We start from the raw sequence: 20401 nt of genomic DNA, 5'->3' as shown, positions 1-20401 counted from the left end.
TCCCTTTACTCAGTGCCCTTTACTTGCCAAGACTAAAATCAAAAGATCTTTTTAACTACCTAGACCAACTGATCTGAGCTTGGGCCAGCCCTAGTGAGTTGGCAACACTGCTTGACAGCTAAAACACATTTGGTCTACATAGATTACTCTGGAAAGGCGTGTAAGTGTCTATTTGTTTATTGGACACTAGAGCTAAAACTAACTTCAAATGAAGCACTGGCTACTGGGTCCATCGGTCTGGCATCCTGGCTACACCATCTTAACAAGATGCAAACGCCATTATGAGAATAGGAGTTGAGAAGAGTATTGGGATATGATGAGTATGGAGTATATTACGCTGATGATTAGATGTCATTGCAGTAAGTATTTGAAGTGGTCTAAAGTCTAAGCTGAATGCAATCGCTATATTCTCTATATATTTATTAATACTCTGCCAATAGGAGTTAGATACATACCAGTGTCCTTTAGATGCTGCAAGGATCGAACATGCTTCTCTGTAAGAAAAGAGAAAAAAGATAAATATAGACTAAAGAGATCTCGGAAGCTGAAGAAGCCGGATTACTTATGGCTACGGGTTATATAAAACAAAATACAGTAGAATCCGGTTATAACGACTACGCTTATAGCGTCTGTACTGTTATTATGACGAAGATTCTGGTCCCCCTTAAAACTTATACGGTTATAGCGTCTTCCTAGTGTGACAACGGTTCCTTGAGCGTCGCTATAATCGCATATGACCATATAGTATACGTATATAACAATAAATATATATACCACGATATGGATCTTATTACTTAATCATTCTCAGTTAGTTGAAGAGCAACATTTTTGCATATTTTGTATGCGGAAAGCCCCGGGCACAGGTTTTTTAGTTGGACAAGCTGAAACATCGCCCAAACAATTAATCAAAGCGCACAGTGAGGGGGGGTGGGGGAAAAACTGTTAAGAAATTTCTTATATGGCCTATGAGAGCTGATTCTTGAGACAACGAGTAAAGCTAAGGCTAAGGTTCAGTAGCCCCTGGCGAAATGATGAATTGCCAGAAAGCACGCGATGTTCTCTTGTCAAATAAGCATTAAAAACGAATGGAAACTTTTTTATTGCCCCCAGTCATAAACCCAAACCACAAAACAAAACAAAAAAAACAAAAAGAAATCATTGAGACAATTTCAAAATGCAAACACAAAATTCGGCAAAGATGCGAGATAGCTAGCCAGTCAGACAGTCAGCCAGTCAGCCAATCCGTCCAAAGATGTCCGATAAGTTGGCCATAAAGCAAAACCTCAAGCCGCTTAGGTGTTGGCCGGGTCTGCTCCTGGACACGATACCTTTTTCTTCGACATTTACGATGCGTTGAGCTTTCGCATTTATAACAAATCTTGTTTATGGCTGAGTAGACAGTTTCAGCTTCAGCAGAGTGAGAGGGAGAGGGAGAGGGAGAGGGAGAGCGCGAGAGTGAGAGTGCGAGAGGCAAGTTATCAATAAATGAATATTAAGCTCTTGCTTTTAAGTTCTTCCATTTCGCTGCGAGCCTTAAAGTGGCACACTTTCCTCAAATCTACTCATCAGAATTTCATAAAAATGAATACAATTTCATTTGGGCATACGTGACGTATGCGCAATGCCCCTATATACATTTGGGCATACACAAAAGGTATAGGTGGGTATTCCTGCAGAGCAGAAAGCTCTGCTCAGCGAATCGTGTTACCAGGCCAACGCTTGGCAGGCAAATTCAATTAAGACTTTACCTGCCGCACGCGAGAAATTGCTACGCCACAGCCCATCCGGCGTATGAGCGATGCGTCCATAAACATCAACACAAAGACCTTAGAGCGCCGCCTTAGACACAGACGCACCTCTACATTAAGAAAAAAAAAAAAAAAAGAAACCCGAAAATAACAAAAATAAAATGAAACAAGCAAGAGTGCTCTTGCGGAGACTGCTCGACTACGAGATACCCTGATTCCTACAAGGAACTGATATTCCAATCATTGTGCGCCTCTCTTCTGCATGCACACTGGACACAGCGACTGCTCTTGGGCCGGAAGACGGGCCGTACTATGTGAGCCTATTTAATCCGTTTGAAGATGGACTATCAATATCAAACTTTCGGAATGAGATAATGACATTCGGAAATGGCAGAATTTGAGGCCGGTATCTACCGGTCAATAAAAAGCGAATTCAAATTCTACAGGATACACATGAATCTTTGTATATGCAAAATAAAAACGCTAAAGATGTGATATATCTTTTCTAAATGAATTGCCATCACTGGCTATGGATATCACTAATCGGTTATCGACTAGTCACCAATTTGGGGCCGGTATCTATCGGTCGGTATATAGCGAAAATCCAAATTGTTTAATCTATATGCAAAGTGGATGTACGAGATATACCTTTTCTAAATTATTTTCTATAAAAGGTTATCGATAACACTAAGATGGCAATTGATGATCAATTAGTTATCGATCTGCAAGGTTCTAAAACCAACGAGTTTATCATACATACGGACGGACGGTTGGAGGTGGACGGATAGACAGACAAACAGACGGACAGCGATAATTCCACTAAGCTTATTGCCCAGATCAAGATAGTCTCTGCCACGCCTCCTTCTGCCTGTTACATACGTTTTGACAAAACCATTTTACCCGGATTTCTCATTTTCAATGGGTTTAGGGTATGAACACTCAATTCATAAGTGTGTGTATGTTAGTCTGTGTGTGTGGGTGTGTTTGTAAGCATAGAAAATTAAAAATCACATTAGCTTCACGAGGCGTAAAGCGAACTTCTTGTACATGAAAATGTTGCCAAAATGCGAAATCGATATGAGAATGAATAAATTTACAGACATTCATAAATAAATATTGGATTGATAGATTGATCAATATTCAATAGTTAATATACACATTGATTGACTGATTGATGATCCGATCACGACCTACTCAATAACAAATTCATAAGAAAATCTCTGCTTTGATATGTATCGCATATGTTGATGCTATCTATGTGTATATGTATGTATATATGGTAGTAGTAGTATAATTGTATATGTGTAGTAGTGGTGCTTTCTATTGCGACTCATATCCCTCGTTTTGGCCGAGAAGCTTTGCCATATTCCGTTTAATTTCTATAGCTGTTTGCTTCCATGTATTTTTCTTGTCTTTAACTTTTGCCTTTTCCTGAAAATTAGGCAAAATATCTGTTGCAATCGAGTCAATGAATGCACACGCGCTCTGCTGACTGCGCAGCTAGCAGCGACAGCGCTTGGGCTGCGCTGCAGTGTGGGCAATAGTATGAGAATTCATTAGTTGAATAATTTCTTTTGTAGACGCACAATCTTAATTAAACTTTCAGAGCATGATCATATGATTAGAATGTGTGTACGTGCCAAAGCACAAGTTTCTAGTACTTGAAATACAAATTAAGGGCGAAGGGGGCGTGGTATCCAAAATCTTTAAATTACAATATTTTTATCCATTAACTTTATATACAACGCACATTTGAAGTTTCCAGGTCTAAAAGTGTTCAAATTAGGCTAAAAAAGCAAAGTCGATTTTTCGATTATTCTCGATAAAAAGTTATCGGACGAGTTATCGAAAAAATAAAACTTGTAAACTTGTACTGCCTATAGTATACACGAGTATGCATGCCAAATTTCAGCTCTCTTGCTCTTATATACACTTTATGGGGTCTGCGATGACTCATTCTGCCTGTTACATACTTTTCACAAAACCATTATACCTTGATTTCCCATTTTCAATGGGTTCAGGGTATAACAAGTAAGAGTACTCTAGGCAAAACTGCTCGAGATACCCTGAGCCCTGCATGAGTCGGACGGGGCTATATCGACTCAGTCCTGATAAAGCATATATGTAGATATACATATGTCGTATCGGTGCGATATTACGCTGCTGTTGAATTTACTATGGGATTTCTTGATCCAACAGTGTTGAGAATAACATCGATTAAGTTCGTGTTAATCGATTGAATTAGTATTGTAGTGACAATTAAAGGATGTTTAGTCACTAGGAGAGAGACAACTATAGCTGTTGCGGGCTTCGCTGAGTGAGAGCGAGACGGCTAGTTATGCTATGCCTTCGATGAACAAGAATATGCGACCAGAACTAGAGGTTTTGAGAGGAGAGGAGAAATGACACTTGGTCAAAGACAGTTGAGCAAGAAAGAGCGCTGTAAAGAGAATTAAGCGACACCGGGAACTCGTTGGAACTCGTTATAATGGAGGGCAAAAACCAGAAACGTAACGCCCCGACATATATACTTTATGTCTGCCACGCCTCCTTCTGCCTGTTACACACATTTTGACAGAGCAGTTATACTCGGATTTCCATGGGTTCAGTTTAAAAAAACAGTATTTTTGATGTGCTTCTAGTATTAAAGTAACACTAGGTACAAGTGTAGATACTAAGCTCTTAATGGGGATTACTTCGTTGGGAACTTTGGTACCTTTCAAAGTAATCCCTATCAGATATTGGAAGGGGACTACATTAAAGCAAATACTATGAATTGAAAGATTCTTGAGGAACCTTCAACGTTTTTCCTACGCACACCCAGAATATATATAAAATTCTCAAAAAGCAACTTGATTAAGCCAAATAAATATTTGTATCAAATGCACTCGGGATCTTAGCATCTGCAACTCTTGTGATCTGCCACATAATAATATAAATTCAATTGTTTCAATGACTCGCGGCTTAATCTGCTGCTAATAAGCGAATTGCGAATATAACTGTTATATGAAGTATAACTGTATTCGATGGCAAACAAGTTCATTTGAATGCCCAAACTGTTGATATTTAAAATATATGATTATGCTAATGCTGTGGGCAGGAGGCAGGAGGCAGGAGGCAGGAGGCAGGAGGCAGGAGGCTGGAAGCTGGAGGCTCGAGTGTTGTTGATATTGTTAATACTGTGATTTGAGTTTGATAGACGCCAGCGTTGACTGCGGTCTGGAGGCGAGACACGCCCTCCCTTGTCCTGTCGGCGAGCCATGCTCGTGGCGAGTGTCATTTGCCGATTTGGCTTTTGTTCGTCATGCCGTGGTCGTCGTCGTCGTCGTCGTCGTCGGAGTCGGCTTCATTCCCGTGGTCGCTCTCTCTGCACTTAATTTAATGACCAAAGTTCGCCGCGCTGGGCGTTGACATAGCAGCCGGGAGACATGCCATCGCTGGCGTCGTCTTCACCTTCAGCTCCCGTGCTCCTGCAGTCGCAGCTGTCCCCCGGTTCCCTCCCCCCCCTTGCACCACTCACTACACTGTGGCAATCGCTCACTGCGCTGTGGCGCCCTCGCTTTGCATAAGCAGCGTCGTGTTTATTTACATTTGTGCAAATTGTTATTTAATTAAATTTTAATACGCTTCATTAAAACTTCTGTTTGGGGGCGGTTGCCCGGGCATTCGCCCAGTGCTGACTGCCCCCCGCTCAGCCGCTGGCCCACGGCGAGCGGATTCAGACATTTTATTATGCAATGATAATCAGAAATCAATTTATTGTGTATACAGGAGCCAAGCGAAGATGCTCGCTTCGAGCCTTAGAGGCCACTCAAATGGTCAGAAATGTCAGGCAAATAAATAAATAACAGCAGCAGCAGCAGCAGGAGTAGCAGGAGGAGGAACAACAATGGCAGAGGCAAAGCGAAATGAAATGCGGCTGGCGGGGCGCGAATCAACTCAATAAAATTCAATTTGCTGCTCATCAGTGGTTGAGCAAAAGTAAAGTGGGCGCTAATGTGGTGCAAGGAGCCAGGTCAGAAGCGGCGCCAGGGCCACGGCCAGGGTCAGAGCCAGAGCCAGTGCCAGAGCCAGGACACAGGCGAGGGCGTGTGACCCACGGCCAGGACAATGCCGTCCGTTGGCTACCAAGCGGCGTTTTGTGCGTTTAAGTAAATACAAGCACATTAGGCGCACAACAATAACAACAACAGCAGATACAACAACAAAAACAACAACAACAACAACTTACTGTAGCTAAAGCTTTGGCATGCCAAACGAAGTTCGAGCCCCCAAGTCAAAGCAGCTTGGGGCAAACACGAAAAATTCAAAGAGCATCCTTAAATGAACTAAACATACAGCACACACAGAGGCAGACAGGCACTCACCCACACACACATACACACACAGGCACACAGCAAACACGAGAAGAGATAGTGAGACGAACCGAAAGTCGATTCGCTCGAGACGCTTAGACGAAGTCGTTTGGCTTAATTCATCGAATGCCTTCACAAATTCTCAACACTTTTTGAAATCTGCTTTCTTCACTTTGTCGCCATCTCTCTCACTCCCAAGCTCACTCCCACACTCTCCATCTCGCTCGATTGCTTTGCGACGCTACATTTTTGCCGCTGATTGACCTAAGCAGCTTAAAGCTGCCTTGGTCCCGTTAACATCGGCAAATTAGTTAAACGTGCTCGCAAATTGAGCTTTAATTTGGAATTGTTCAGCGTTAATAAGCTGCAAATCCAGAAATTAGTCGAGCAGAGTCTATAGAGCTACTGGAAATGAAATTGGAAATGCCTCAATGTGTATTCAAGTTGCCAGCCGAGCAGCAAAAGCAACGATAGGGGCGCCACGCGATGATTTTAGGCATCGATACTATCGCTTATGAATAACTGCATTATTTATAGAAAAAACTCGTTGATTTTTCATAATATTTACGCAACGGAAATTTTATATTCAATATTTATTGAGATAAAATTTATGAAAACAACTTTTCGTGGAATTTATACATAAATGATTTAAGTTAGTCTTTCATGTATTTTTTTTTTTTTAATAGTAATATTTTCATTATTTCATTTTTATTTTGCACAATGAGCGAGATAATTGAATTAATTTTTATTACCTGCAAACAATTTCATCAATAATACATGAATGCCATTAGTTAGAGTATTAAAAAAGACCTTCCAGTGCCCTAACGGAACATTTAATGTAATTTTCGCTGTTCGCCAAGCCGATATATTGAAATTGCACAAAATGGATCGATACTATCGTTGCTGTTAGCGATGGCCTTAGCTGTTGGGCCGCTCTATGAGCCGATATATGCCTATCAAACTAAAGCAATAGAGCTGTCGCTTAAACTATCGCTTAAACTATCGCTTAGTTTGGCAACTTCAGCTCCAGCCTAGACGCTGCCGGCGCCGTTTGCCAAAGGCAAGGATCGCTTAGCCGCTGCAACATGAGACAAATTGCGCCAAATGCTAAACAAATATTGGCTCAGCCTGAAGCCGAGGCTCAGACAAATGGCAGAGCCTCAGAGGCGATGCTGCTGCAATACTTGAGTGAAGGCCTCGAATGGCTGTCAGCTGAAGGGCAGCTCGTTGGCATTGGGTTTCATTGGGTGGTGCCGCTTGAATTGAAATCAAATTTTGGCTATGCATGATTTAATATAAATTTACTATATTTTCGTGTGTTTGCCAAGCTGGTAATAAAACATAATCCAATTAGTTAGTCGGGAAAAAGGCAATTAAATCATGTTTATTTACGTTTTGTTGCCCAAAGCACTATCTGCCCCAATATACCCTATCGATGGCAGGGCATCGGCGCCCATGCCGCTCGTCTGGCAGGGCAATTAGGATTCAGGCACTGACCTGATATCAAATAATTCCGATTATTGTAAGCAGCAGCAAAAATAAATCAAGCAAATATATCACATAACGGCAAAGCAGCGCAACGCAGAGCAGAGCAGAGCAGAGCAAAGCCCATCACACATACGCCGCGTTGTCCAATGAAATGTGTAATAAAATATGCTTAGAGCGACCCGGCCGCTGTCTGTCTGGCTGTGCGAGTTCGCTGATTAAAGGTTAATAAATATTTCATTGAATTTGCCATTTCACAATTCGCTTTTACTGCTTTCATAAACATATAAATATATACATACATACATACTACAGATATACATATATATATATGTATGTATGTATGTGTATAAATATATATATTTTTGTGTTTGGCAATAAGATCGAACGGATGCGTTCGGCATTCTGATATGCTTTAATGCCCTTTTAATGCCCAAGCTTCGTCCATGCATGTGTGGGTGTGTGTGTGTGTGTGTATGATTTTCGGTCCAAGTTTCCGTTAAACAGTTGATGATGTGCTTTGGGCCATCATTAAAGCCATTACTCAAACGCTCAACGCTCGCTGCAGTATTTGATCCTGTGCGCATTTGCCGGAATCCCTTTGAGTTGGCTCCACCCCGGACAGAGCAGTCAGCAGAGCTAGTTCCTCTCTCGCCTCTCGCCTCTCGCCTTTCGCCTCTCGCCTTTCGCCTCTCGCCTCTGGCACTCTGGCCAGTCCATTTGCCAAATGGCTTTTTAACTTGAGCTTTGTCGACAGCTCTCCGACCTGATCGAACAAAGTGCGTCCGTCCTCCTAAATCATAGGCATTTGGGGTTCGCCCTCTGCTTGGGATTAGCAGATAGTGCTACCCTATGATAGATGCGTACCGGATATGGCAGAGGCTGCAATGCTCCGACAATTGCTGTGAGTGCATAGCTGTGTCTGGGATATAGTAGGGGTGTGCCCCATGTGCTCCTCCATGATGGATGCATCTGGCCAGGTCTATTGATTCTGCCCCTTACAGTGCCGGCCCCAGTTCTAATATAAATATTCTGAAATTTCCAAATTGTTTTTCTTTTCTACACATTTTACTTGATCTGGCATTGGAATTCTTAAATGAAATTGCTGTTTGAAGTGGAGAAAACAGAGTCGCAGCTCAGCTCAACACAAACCATTGCAATTAGCATGAGGCAGACATGAGATGTGAGAAAACGTGGGCAATTAATTGAAATATGGTTAATTTACTCGGACTCGGATGCATGCGAATCTCGTCTAAACGTTTTTTGTTCGCCCATCTGTGCCAAGGCAACGAATCCTAATGATGTCCAGCAAGCAATTCAGTTGTTGTTTTTATACCCTGCATACATTGAAATTGGCATTATGGGGTATATAGGTCATACCCAAATGTATGTAACAGTCACGGTCACAGTCTTAAGCAGCAAGACCAACCGAGTCTATATATATGTGTATCTATATCTGTCTGTCCGTCCAGCAGACGATCTCGTTAATACCCAGAGCTACAAGCTTTTCATTTTAAATATCTATTGCTGTATACCATACGATATGCAAGCACATCAGTTTCTTTCGATAACTCAGCTCATATTGCTATCGATAGAAAAAGAAAACGTTATCAGCTCATGGCCCGATTCAGGGTATCTGCAAGTCGTTCCATTCCATCCAGAGCACTTTTAGTTGTTTCGCTTAGACTTTTGTTGTTACTCTTTCTGCAATCTGCTTCTGAGAGCAATTAAAACGCAAACGTTTCGTGTTGAAATGTTGGCATGGAGTCTGACATCCCATCAAGCGCCAGCTGTCACCTCATCTCCAGCTGGCCAACCAGGTAGAAGACGAATCCGTTACTCACACGAATTGAGGGAATTGAAGGGCTGCTAGGACCCAAGCCCATGGCCAAGCCCACGGCCATGCCCATGCCCTGGCCAACATATTCCATTTAAACATAATCCAGATATCATGTCGCTCTCAAAGGCATCTGGATGATATGAATGGTAATTATGATAATGGAGAGTGGAGCTCCCGCTCACATCAACTCTGGCTGAGCAAAGTTTAGCAACGCGCTCGTATTTTTTAGACTTTAGACTTTGTGCATATTTAATTCATTCAAAGATTTGAAACTTTTCCAACGCTCGCTGCCTGCCGTCGCGTCGTCGCGTCGTCCCGCCGCTCATTTCGTGGTCCAATGCAAATAACAAAAGGTGCCACCCGCCCTCGCAACGGCTCCCCGCTCTAAGTAAATGTCTGTAAATGAGTAATAACTGCGGCTGGCAAACTCACAGCCCCAGCCCCAGGATGGGGAGGGGCGTGGCACAGCTGCCCAGTTCCTTGGAAAGGCATGCCATGAATTTTGTTTCGATTCATTCGCCGTTTTCTTTCTTGCTGCTGCTCCCCTTCAAGCAAATCAAAGCAAGGCAGCAGCAAATGTGAATTCAGTCTCTATCATGGAAGAATTGTAGAGATATTTTTGGACTGGAGACGGAAATGCTGCTCTATTCCACAAAATCCGCGTAGCTAGGCGACGCCAAGACAATGCCATCGATATTGATTCAATTATGAACAGTAAACCAGCACAGAGAAGCTATTTGGCCAAGTCCTAGACAATGCCGATGATATGGCTGGCATTCAGCTGTTGCCATTCCCAGCTCTGCTCCGGCACTGCCTCGGAATATCTGTGAGGCATTCCATACCAAATGAGCTGGCCTCAAGCTGCATAGCTTGCAGTGACACCTTTAAGGTATGATGAGAGATTATGGACATTCTGAGGTGGTCTAGCCTTGTCCGCCCATGTCTATATCAATTGGCCTGTCTGTCTGTCCATTCAGTTCAGTGAGTCGGTCCTTCTGTCTACAATAGAGAGATTCAGTTCGATCGAAACGAAGATGCTACACGAGCATCGATGGGAGAGAGCGAGGGGTATCACTAGTCTGCCTATGAAAAACATTATTATTGACAGCAATTCATAATTATTTAAGCTTGATTCTAGTTAAAGAGAATATAGAATGAATACTGAGTTTATGTATAATGTATAAATAGAATAATATATAGAATGGAATGAATATCGTTTAAAGCAATTCATAATTTATGTTTACTTCTAGCTGAAGAGAATATGGAATAAAGCTTGAGATGACAAGTCAGTATCTATCCATCAAAATCATTTCACTCCCCAATTTATATACAAATAACAGACAGAAAGAAGAAGATAAGATATCTAAACAGAAAGAAGTCCCTAGATGTATACTTAGAATTTAATTCAATAGCAATTCGTAATATGGGAGTTATCTTTGATCGAAGAGCACATCGAATGGAGTCGGAGATGCCTGCTCAGTAGATATCTCTACAAAAATCAATTTTAATATATACATATAAGAAAAAGAAGGAGAAGAAGGTGTATATGACTGGAGCAAAGTCGAATGAATATCATTTATCAGCAATTCATAATTTATGTTTGCTTTTGATTGAAAAGCATTTGGAATGGAGTTTGAGATGTCGATTGAGAATGCATAAAAATCAATTAATAACATCCAGTAGAAACGGTTTAAGCGACTCCGCTTATATCGTCTGTACGGTTATTGCGACAAAACGACGTATTCTACTGTATATAATGGTATATGGGTATATTAATGATTGTATTGGATACATATATTAAAGAGAAAATGTACGAATATCATTCAGTATTTCATAATTGATGTTTGCTTTTAATTTAAGAGCATATTGCATAGACTCTGAGATGTATTAGTATCAATCCATTGTCCGAGGAGCCTATTCGGGATCAATCAAAATCAACATGTTATAATGAATATATGTCTCTCGCGGAATGAATATCATTTGTCAGTAATTCATAATTTGTCTGAGATGTCAACCGAGAATGCATCAAAATCTATTCCATCGATATGATATATTATACATATATGTATGTATGTATGTAATGTGTAGAGAGAAGATGAATAGATGTCTCTCATCGAATGAATGATATGATATATTACATATATATGATAACTTACATATGCATAAAGGCAAGATAAAAAGCGGATGTCGCTCATCGAATGAATATCATTTATCAGTGATTCATAATTTGTTTGTTGCTCCTAATTGAAAAGCAACCTTAATGGCTAACACAATTTGTGAAATGCAAACGATATCAGTGTTTACCTGTACAGTGTTTACCTGTTAATCGACACACGCACACTTGTGAGTGACTACTTACATGTGTCGACAGACATATACATACATACTACATCTGAGACAATACGCTGATTTATGCACAACGGCAAACATCGATATTTGAGCAATTGCCAAAGGGCACCTGTTCAGGCCTCGCTGCTGCTGCTCGCTGCTCGGTGCGAGGCTTTTGATGTTGATGTCAGGCTTTGTCGGTGTTTGCTTTGCTTTTCTTTCGCTTCAGTTTTGTTTTTGCGCTGTTTGTTTGTTATTTTATTTTTTTCTTTTTCTTGGTTTTGGTTTTGTTCTTTCGTTTGCGACTGCTTTACGCTTCGGTTGTCTTCACGCCGCGTCGCCTCGCAACCTCGCAGCTTGGGCCGCGCGTCCTTGCGCCGTGCGCCGAGCGCCGTGCGTCGAGCACATGCAAACTTTCTCAGCGCCAGGCACCCGCCACCCGCCAGCCGCCGAATGAAAAAAAGCAAAGAAGAAAACACTTTGAAAGCAATAAAATGAGCAATTTTTACGATTAATGGTAAAATAAAGTATCGCCTTTTCTTCAATTTTGGGCCCGTTTGACGCTTTGACGCACAAGTTTTGCGAGGATTCGACATTTGGGTTCATTGTATCGGTTTCTGGTTCTAGTTCTGTGGCAGTTGCCGTTGCCGTTGCCGTTGCCGTTGCTGATTCTGTTGCTGCTTCTGGTTTTTGATTCGGTTCAGTTGTCGCTCTCGTTATGGAGCCATGTGAGCGCCTTGGCCTTGGGAATGGTTATTTGATAGCCACGTGTCACAGTTATTTTTGGGCGAGTTCGGGCGCAGCTCGATGTCAAAGCAAACAAAATCGCAACGAAATTTACCGCCAGAGTCGAGCGAGAGCACAACTACGCGGTCTCACGGTTCCTGGATCACGGCGCACGATTCACGGCTGCAGAGCTCATAAAAACGCCAAATAAAATCGGTGAATTAATCAACTGTGCGACGCCTGCTGCCTGCTGCCTGAAGCTTGAAGCTGGCAGCTTGAAGACGGCAAGCCTGAAGGATTTACGTGCCAGCCATGGCTCCTGCTGCCACCGACCCCCGCTCCCTGACCCCTGACTCCAGACCCCAGGCCGTGACCCCCATTGTCATCGGGCTTGCGACCTCGTCGCCTACTTCTAATTTTATGGCATCTGCGGCTTCGATTGAATTGCCTTTTCCAGACTCCAGCAAGCGTAGCCCCAACTTCTCCCCAATCACATGTCGTAAGCTTGATAATCCTTCAGTAACCGATATCTACATATGCCTATACATATATATGTTACATATACATATGCATATACATATATGTATGTATATATGTGTATATTTGAATCACTTTGGCAACTAAAACAATTTAAATGAATCAAATTTTATTGCCCATGAATTCGGCTCATTAAGCGGGGCTATTCAAATACAATAACTATATACATATATAACTATATACATATAGATATATCTATATATACATTTTTGAATATATATTCTTTTTATTTCCATCTTTCTCTCATGATGGAGCAAATTAGTTTTCTATAAATTTTATGATATGAGTTTCTAAACATAAATCTCAGTACCTTGTATCTTGTATCTTGTATCTTGTATCTTGTATCTTGTATCTTGTATCTTGTATCTTGTATCTTGTATCTTGTATCTTGTATCTGGTATCTTGTATCTTGTATCTTGTATCTTGTATCTTGTATCTTGTATCTTGTATCTTGTATCTTGTATCTTGTATCTTGTATCTTGTATCTTGTATCTTGTATTTTGTATCTTGTATCTTGTATCTTGTATCTTGTATCTTGATTATTGTATGTTTTATCTACAATAGATATATATCTGTATCTGTATATATTGGGCTGACAAACTTAGTGACTCAGATACAAGTTGCCCTGTTGACATGCCACGCCCACTCAATGACACACAAGCTGTGAAGTGAAAGTATATTGAAATGCCTCCATTCGGACGGGGGAATATGTAAAGCAACAGAGTGTAAGGCCAAGGGAAAATGCCTTCCGGTGGCCAGCACGGGATATCTACGCATGGACGTGCTGGCAGGAGAAGAGGTGGGGCTGGTGAAGCGGGATGCGGAATGCGGGGAGCGGGGCGCCAGCTCGTGGGCTGCCATTTGAAATTCCGCATACAATATAATGTAAACAAATCTCAATAAATAACAAATATTGTCGACTGCCGACCGCCCCATTGTTTGGAGGGCCTGTGCTTGGCAGCTCTGTGGGCGTGGCTAGAGAAATTCTATTTTATTGACAGCGGTAAAACATTTTTTGCATACATTTCAAATCTCAACTAAGTTTACCAGGCGAGTGTGTGTGAGTGTGAGTGCCAGTATGAGTGTGTGGGTGTCTGAGTGAGTGGGCGTGGCATGAGTCACATTTGTAGGCATGCCAGTGCCTGCAACGCCTAATTCAATACGCATAAACAATAATTTATGAATTTTTATTACAGCTTTCGCGCCGACCCTGCCACGTGGACAGACACACACACACAGACACAGACATACGTACAAATGTGTGTATATGTGCGCGTGCGTGGCAATATGAGGTACTCACACAGGCTGTCATCATAAATTACAAAGCACGAGTGCAGCACCCCAGTGCAGCCGACGCAGAGTCTGAGCTGAGAGCGAAGTCACTCCGGCGTGGGCATCCCGGCTGCTCTGGACTTTAATATTAATCTTTTGCATGCGTCGGCGTCGACATCGGCGATGGTCTTGCCGCAGCCTTGTCCATTGCGACACCTTAGACTGGCTGCGCTGCCCGTGGGCTATTCATAGAGCGCTCCTCTTGACCTTTGCACCCTGCAATGCAATATTTTCAATTGCGAAAATATCCCAGCATGGAACCTAAGCTGCACGAGCAGCTTCCCAAGGACTCTGCTAGCATTAAATGAGCTGAAGGCATTTTAGCCTGGAATACAAGGTAGGAAACACATTTGTTTCTCTCCTTCTATTTGCAACTCTTTCTAAAACCAATCTGGACCTGCTCTCAGCAACGTTCACAGAATCGAGTCGATGATCTTGAGAGCCATCGGAGATATTTTAATACTCTGCCAGTTTGGAAGGCAACAAAATGAAGCAAGTAAGAAGGCTCTAGTCGAAACTGCTCGACTAGGAAATGCCCTGAACCCTCTAAGCTGATATTCTACTCGTTCTGCACTTCTTTTATGCACACACGCATACACACGCACGTATAATCACGCGCTCTGCTGACTGCGCAGTTAGCAGCGACTGCGCTTGGGCTGCAACAGAATGAGAATTTATTTGTTAAATAATTTCTTTTGTTAACATAGAATCTTAATCTCATACGGACTAACGGGCGGACAGACGGACAGGGCTATATCGATTCAGCTCGTCGTCCTGATCAAGAATATATATGCTTTATGGGGTCTGCGCTGATTCCTTCTGCCTGTTACATACTTTTCACAAAACCATTATACCCTGATTTCCCATTTTCAATGGGTTCAGGGTATTAAAAGGTAAAACAGTTTAGCAAGCGCATGCGTCGCACCTTCATCATCTCACGCGAGTTCTTACAGCCGATCCCGTCTTCTTCATCAGCAATTGCCAACCCAGATGACAGTTCAGAATAGAGTCAACCATTGACCAGTTAGTTAAGGTATATTATGAGTAAGACTTGTATTTTAATAATAAAAATAGAATAGAATAAAAAATAAAACAGTTTGTTTTTTTATTTGGATTGGATTTATCGGGATTGTACTGTAAATCCCGATAAATCCAAATGGCAAGGGGATTAGTTTTGTTTCGATTTACACAGAAGTTCAATTTATCGAGAATTATTGAGAACGAATTTTTTTTCAAGAGATACAACTTTTTTCGATTCATCACGATTTTCGATTTAGCGGGGTGCAAATTATCGAGACTCGACTGTATTAAAACAAATATACGTATATAGTATATACACTGCTGCTATATACAAGATGATAATAGCTTTTAGTTCTCTACATCGTTTCACTTGATTTAGCGGTGTCATTGCCAACCTCATAGTTATATAATAGTATTTTAGTATATTTAATAGTATTTCGTGTTTAAGCAGTATTATTAGTTTTTCGGCTTGCCTTTAGCTTTCAATAAGTCGAATGAATAACTGTTTAAAATCAGCTCTGAAATGATTTGTTATTCCACATTAGCATGCTTGATTTCGATTAGATGCTAGACAACTCACAACTCACAACGGGGCGTATGAGTTATGTGGCATATGTTTCGTGGTTGTTTGTTTGTTGTTGCTGTTATGCAGGCATGGCAAACACAACACATATCAGCAACAAGCAACACACTGCATAGATGGGTATATACTTGTATATGTATATACATATATATATATATATGGACATTACGCGTCATCAGGAGAGCGCACCCTTCATGTTCTCCGTTAATGTTGAATATTTTCTGTATTATACGAGCTAAAGTCCTGCAGCTTTTTCGTGCAAGCCACAAAATGAAATTCTTTAAGAATAAATTACTATATATGGGAAGATATGTAGCACTATCTGTGAAGGAAACATCTAAGATTAAAGCTGGCTTTGTTTCCTGACAGCCTGAACCAATATTCGCTTTAGAAGCTGACATGGGTAGACTTTATTTGTTTTCTTATTTGATTGGAAATTATCAGTTGCTGCTGCTGGACATACTTTTATTGACAAGAATAGATAGGAATAGGTAAGAGTAGGCAAGTTAGCTAGACGATTCACGCAGGGAAAATCATTTATAAATCACTAATTCTCACTGTGTTTTCAGATATCTAGAAAAGAGCTGCTTTTATATCTTGAAATCACAACTATTTTTATGAACATAGGTGTGAGTAAATGGAGTTGTTTCGCTGCCTAGTTGTGTTCATCGAAATAGTAGTAACACTACTGTTTCCATTAGTAGTACTATGTTAGTTCACTTTTTAGTAGTACTACCATTTTAGTGATCTTATTAGTAGTACCACTATTTTCAATAACACTTTAGGACTGCTACTATTTTTGTAAACACAGTTGTAATATTACTATTTTCATGATCAGTTATTTTAGTACTATTACTATTTTCTAGTAGCACTACTGTTTTAGTGAACTTATTAGTAGTACCATTACTTTTATAAACAGGACGATTAGTACTACTAGTTTTGAAACACAGTTGTACTACTACTATTTTCATGATCAGTGACTTTAGTACTACTACTATTTTCCTAAATACTTTAGTAGCTCTACGACTCTAGTGTGCTTATTGACTATTTTCATAACACTTACTATTTTTTTTTTTTTTTACTACTACTATTTTCAATAACACATAGTACTACTACTATTTTTATAAACACGCTTGCACTACTACTATTTCGTTTATCAGTTATATTAGTACTACTACTATTTTCTAATAGTACTATTATTTTAGTACACTTATTAGTAGTACCACTACTTTTATACACATCACTGGTATTACTACTACTTTTATAAACAGAGTTGTAGTACTATTGTTTATTTCAAAATCAGTTACTTTAGTACTGCTACTATTTCCTGAATACTTTAGTACTACTATTTAGTACTACTACTATTTTCATAAACACAGTTGTAGTACTGCTATTTTCCTGAACATATATATATATATATATATATATATATATATATGTGTGTGTGTGTGTGTGCATGTGTGTGTATATCTCTACCTTTATATTGTTTGCTCACTGTAGGCGGTGCTGATGGCAACACCCTCAACTCGGTGTTGTCGGTAGAGTTGGCTTGAAAATATTTAAAGTTCATAAGCCGCAAAAATCCTTGGCGAAATTAATTAAAAATGCGACAAAACAAAAACCTGCCAAAGCAACATTTCAAATTATGCGACAGGCATCGTCGTTGTTGTCGTCGTCGTTGTTGTTGTTGTTGTGATTGACTTGATGAAGGACAACAAGGACGAGAATGTCAGCTAATGCCGAAGCGGCTGCTTATGCGTCGCATTAATTAACTTAATTCACAGCAAAAAAAAGGAAGAGAACACCAAAAAAATTGACATAAATTTCGAGTCAGAAACAGACTTCTCGAACTCAGTGTGCCAAAAATGTATATAAATATTTAAATAAAAAAATTTATGCGAATTAAATACAGCTTACGGTGGGCGTGCGCGGCTGCATGTGGCACGATGACAGATAGGAGAGCCTGCCGAAATATATGAAATACAAATGCAAAAACAAATACAAATACAACGTTTATAAACTTTTTCGCCTGTCAAATCCGCCTCTCGGCCTCCCCCGGCTAGCCCCTGGGGACGCTTTTATGTTGTTTCAATATGGCCCCGCCCAATGGCACAGCCCTTTTAGGTATATACTAAATGAACGTACGCATATATTAACATTAATAAATATACACATTTGAGAATTGCTCTGCCTGTGTATGTGTGTGTTTATGTGTGTGTGTGCTTGTGTGTGTTCATGTGTTCGTTCAAGGTTCTTTTGGAAATATGCCGACAGATTTCAGCATGGCATTTCACAGCCGTTTTTTTTTATCGTTGGCCCAGTTAATCTCAGCCCGATTGGATACGTTTCCTGCAATTGAGTCCAACTGACGAGAAGTGCCCGCAGCGGCTTACGTTGTTTTATCAGAAAACTTAAAGCGGCACTTAAAATTGAATGAAAGCAATTCTGATTAGAGTTAAGCATACTTTGCAGACTGCAAACTTTATGATCAAATTGATCGTGTTGGCAAGCTCATTTGATCTCTCTATAGGTATTTTATTGCACTTAAGCCCACTTCTATATTGCTGGAATTGAATATACAGCCCCGATTTTGTTTCGATTTACACAGAAATATAATTTATCGAGAATTATCGAGAACGACTTTTTTCAAGGGGATCTAATTTGACCGATTTATCGCGATACATTGATATACTTATTGATGTATACATACTTATGTACATATATGTATATGGATATATTCAACTTTATACACATATATATATCCTCGCACCTTGCTTCTTCGAATCCAATGAAAAATACATTATTGAATAACTTTGGCATTTATTGAGCGATTTAGCTCGAAACGAGCTAAATGCAAATATTTCAAAAATATTTGCTTACACACGCCCAAGCAAAACTTTCTATATTTAAATGGGTCTCTCTTGTTTTTCGGCGATGGAAATCTTAGGCACCCGATATTTATATTCATCCAGACATTGCAAACAAAAATCGATATTGTATACATTTTCTTAATCTATGTCAAGGGAAGAACAATAAGATTTCTATTAATGGAAAGAGCAAACGGCTCAAACAGACAGACAGACATATCAAGAATCTACGTACTTGATGAAGTCGACCACGCCTACTCTCAACAGCAGTTTCAGAGAGGCGCCATCTCTCAGCCTGCACTAAAACTTTCGAGGTTAATCCTTGGAAACGAAAATCAATAAAACTGAAGATGCAACAGGTTGCCTGGCTTGCCTCAATAATTTGTTGTGACTCAGTGAATTGGCAAGAAATCTTTGTAAATCAAAATAAAGTAATCATGAATTTAAGATGGCATTTTGGCCTTGTCCCTGTTCCATCCCTGTCCCTGTCCCTGTTCCTGTTGCTGTCCCTGTCATGTGCTGAACAGACCCAAAAGATCCAACGACCGGAACACGAAGCTGTTTTTGGGTGAAATTTCCGGCTCATAATAGTCGCTAAACTGCTGCCAACACACACTGAGAGCGAGAGAGAGACAGAGAGACAGAGAGAGAGAGAGAGAGGGTAGGAAAACCCAAAGATTAGGCAAATCTGCATACATAATGGGATATTTAAACACACCCACACACTCACACACACATATACACACGCAGAGAATTTTTCTCGTGTATATACGAATATTTGGCCTTCACTCTGCTGCTGGCTGACTGGCGCCCATTGGCAGACGCATAATTTATTGCTTCGTTTAATTTTTGTCGAGCCCGGGCCAGCGACCGACTGAAGGGTTAGTCGTCGCCGCCATCGACGCCGCCGTCGCCGCAGCAGCAGTCAACACCCATCATCAGAGCCATGCAACAGTGCGTATGCTTGATATGCCAAGCACTGCCAAGCGTTCAACTTCCGCCAGTAGACTGTAGTCTGTAGCCTGTAGCTGGGAGACGACTCCTGGCCCAACCGTCGACCAATGTGTACTTCAATTTGTGAATGGCAACGCGACGGGCGCTGCGTAGCGTATCAATGGCAACCCAGACGCCGCTTGGGGCAGCTGTAAGCCATAAACTGTTTAAACTTTTGCATTTTATCCCAGCTCAGGCAGTCGCATAAAAGAAATGAGCAGACAAGTTAAATTATTGTCGCACGACTTTGGCCCAACCAACATCGTAAAAGTTGTGCAGCAACAGCAACAGCAACAGCAACGAAAACGAAGTCGAACAAAAATGTCACATAAGTTGGCTAAACGCCGCGAATCCACAAGGGGCTCTTGCATTACCTCGAAGTGTCGTGCGTCCGCAAGCCTTTTCGAGCCGCGCCGGAACTTGATTCAATTTAAATGTTCGCAGTTTACTCGAATGTCTTGCTTGGAAAGGAGGAACTAGGAGCAACATGTTTCTACTTAACTTGTATGTATAGACTCGACCATATATACATACATATACATATATGTATGTATTCGCCCTGGTAGGCGGTAAATGTTGCCAGCTCA

General features: G+C 40.9%; 1 protein-coding gene across 1 annotated transcript in view; it reads right to left on the bottom strand.

The window, feature by feature from the left end:
• LOC6584619 (allatostatin-A receptor) overlaps nucleotides 1-20401 on the bottom strand; it is a 149839-nt gene that overhangs the window by 111133 nt on the left and 18305 nt on the right. The window contains exon 2 of the mRNA XM_044008604.1: nucleotides 456-494. The gene's annotated coding sequence lies outside the window, so the exon portion shown is untranslated. The remainder of the gene's footprint in view (nucleotides 1-455; nucleotides 495-20401) is intronic.

This window comes from Drosophila mojavensis, unplaced genomic scaffold (genome assembly GCF_018153725.1).
Source record: "Drosophila mojavensis isolate 15081-1352.22 unplaced genomic scaffold, ASM1815372v1 contig_136, whole genome shotgun sequence".
NCBI lineage: Eukaryota > Metazoa > Arthropoda > Insecta > Diptera > Drosophilidae > Drosophila > Drosophila mojavensis.
Note: the sequence above shows the minus strand (reverse complement) of the source record. Positions and strands in the feature narration are given on the sequence as shown.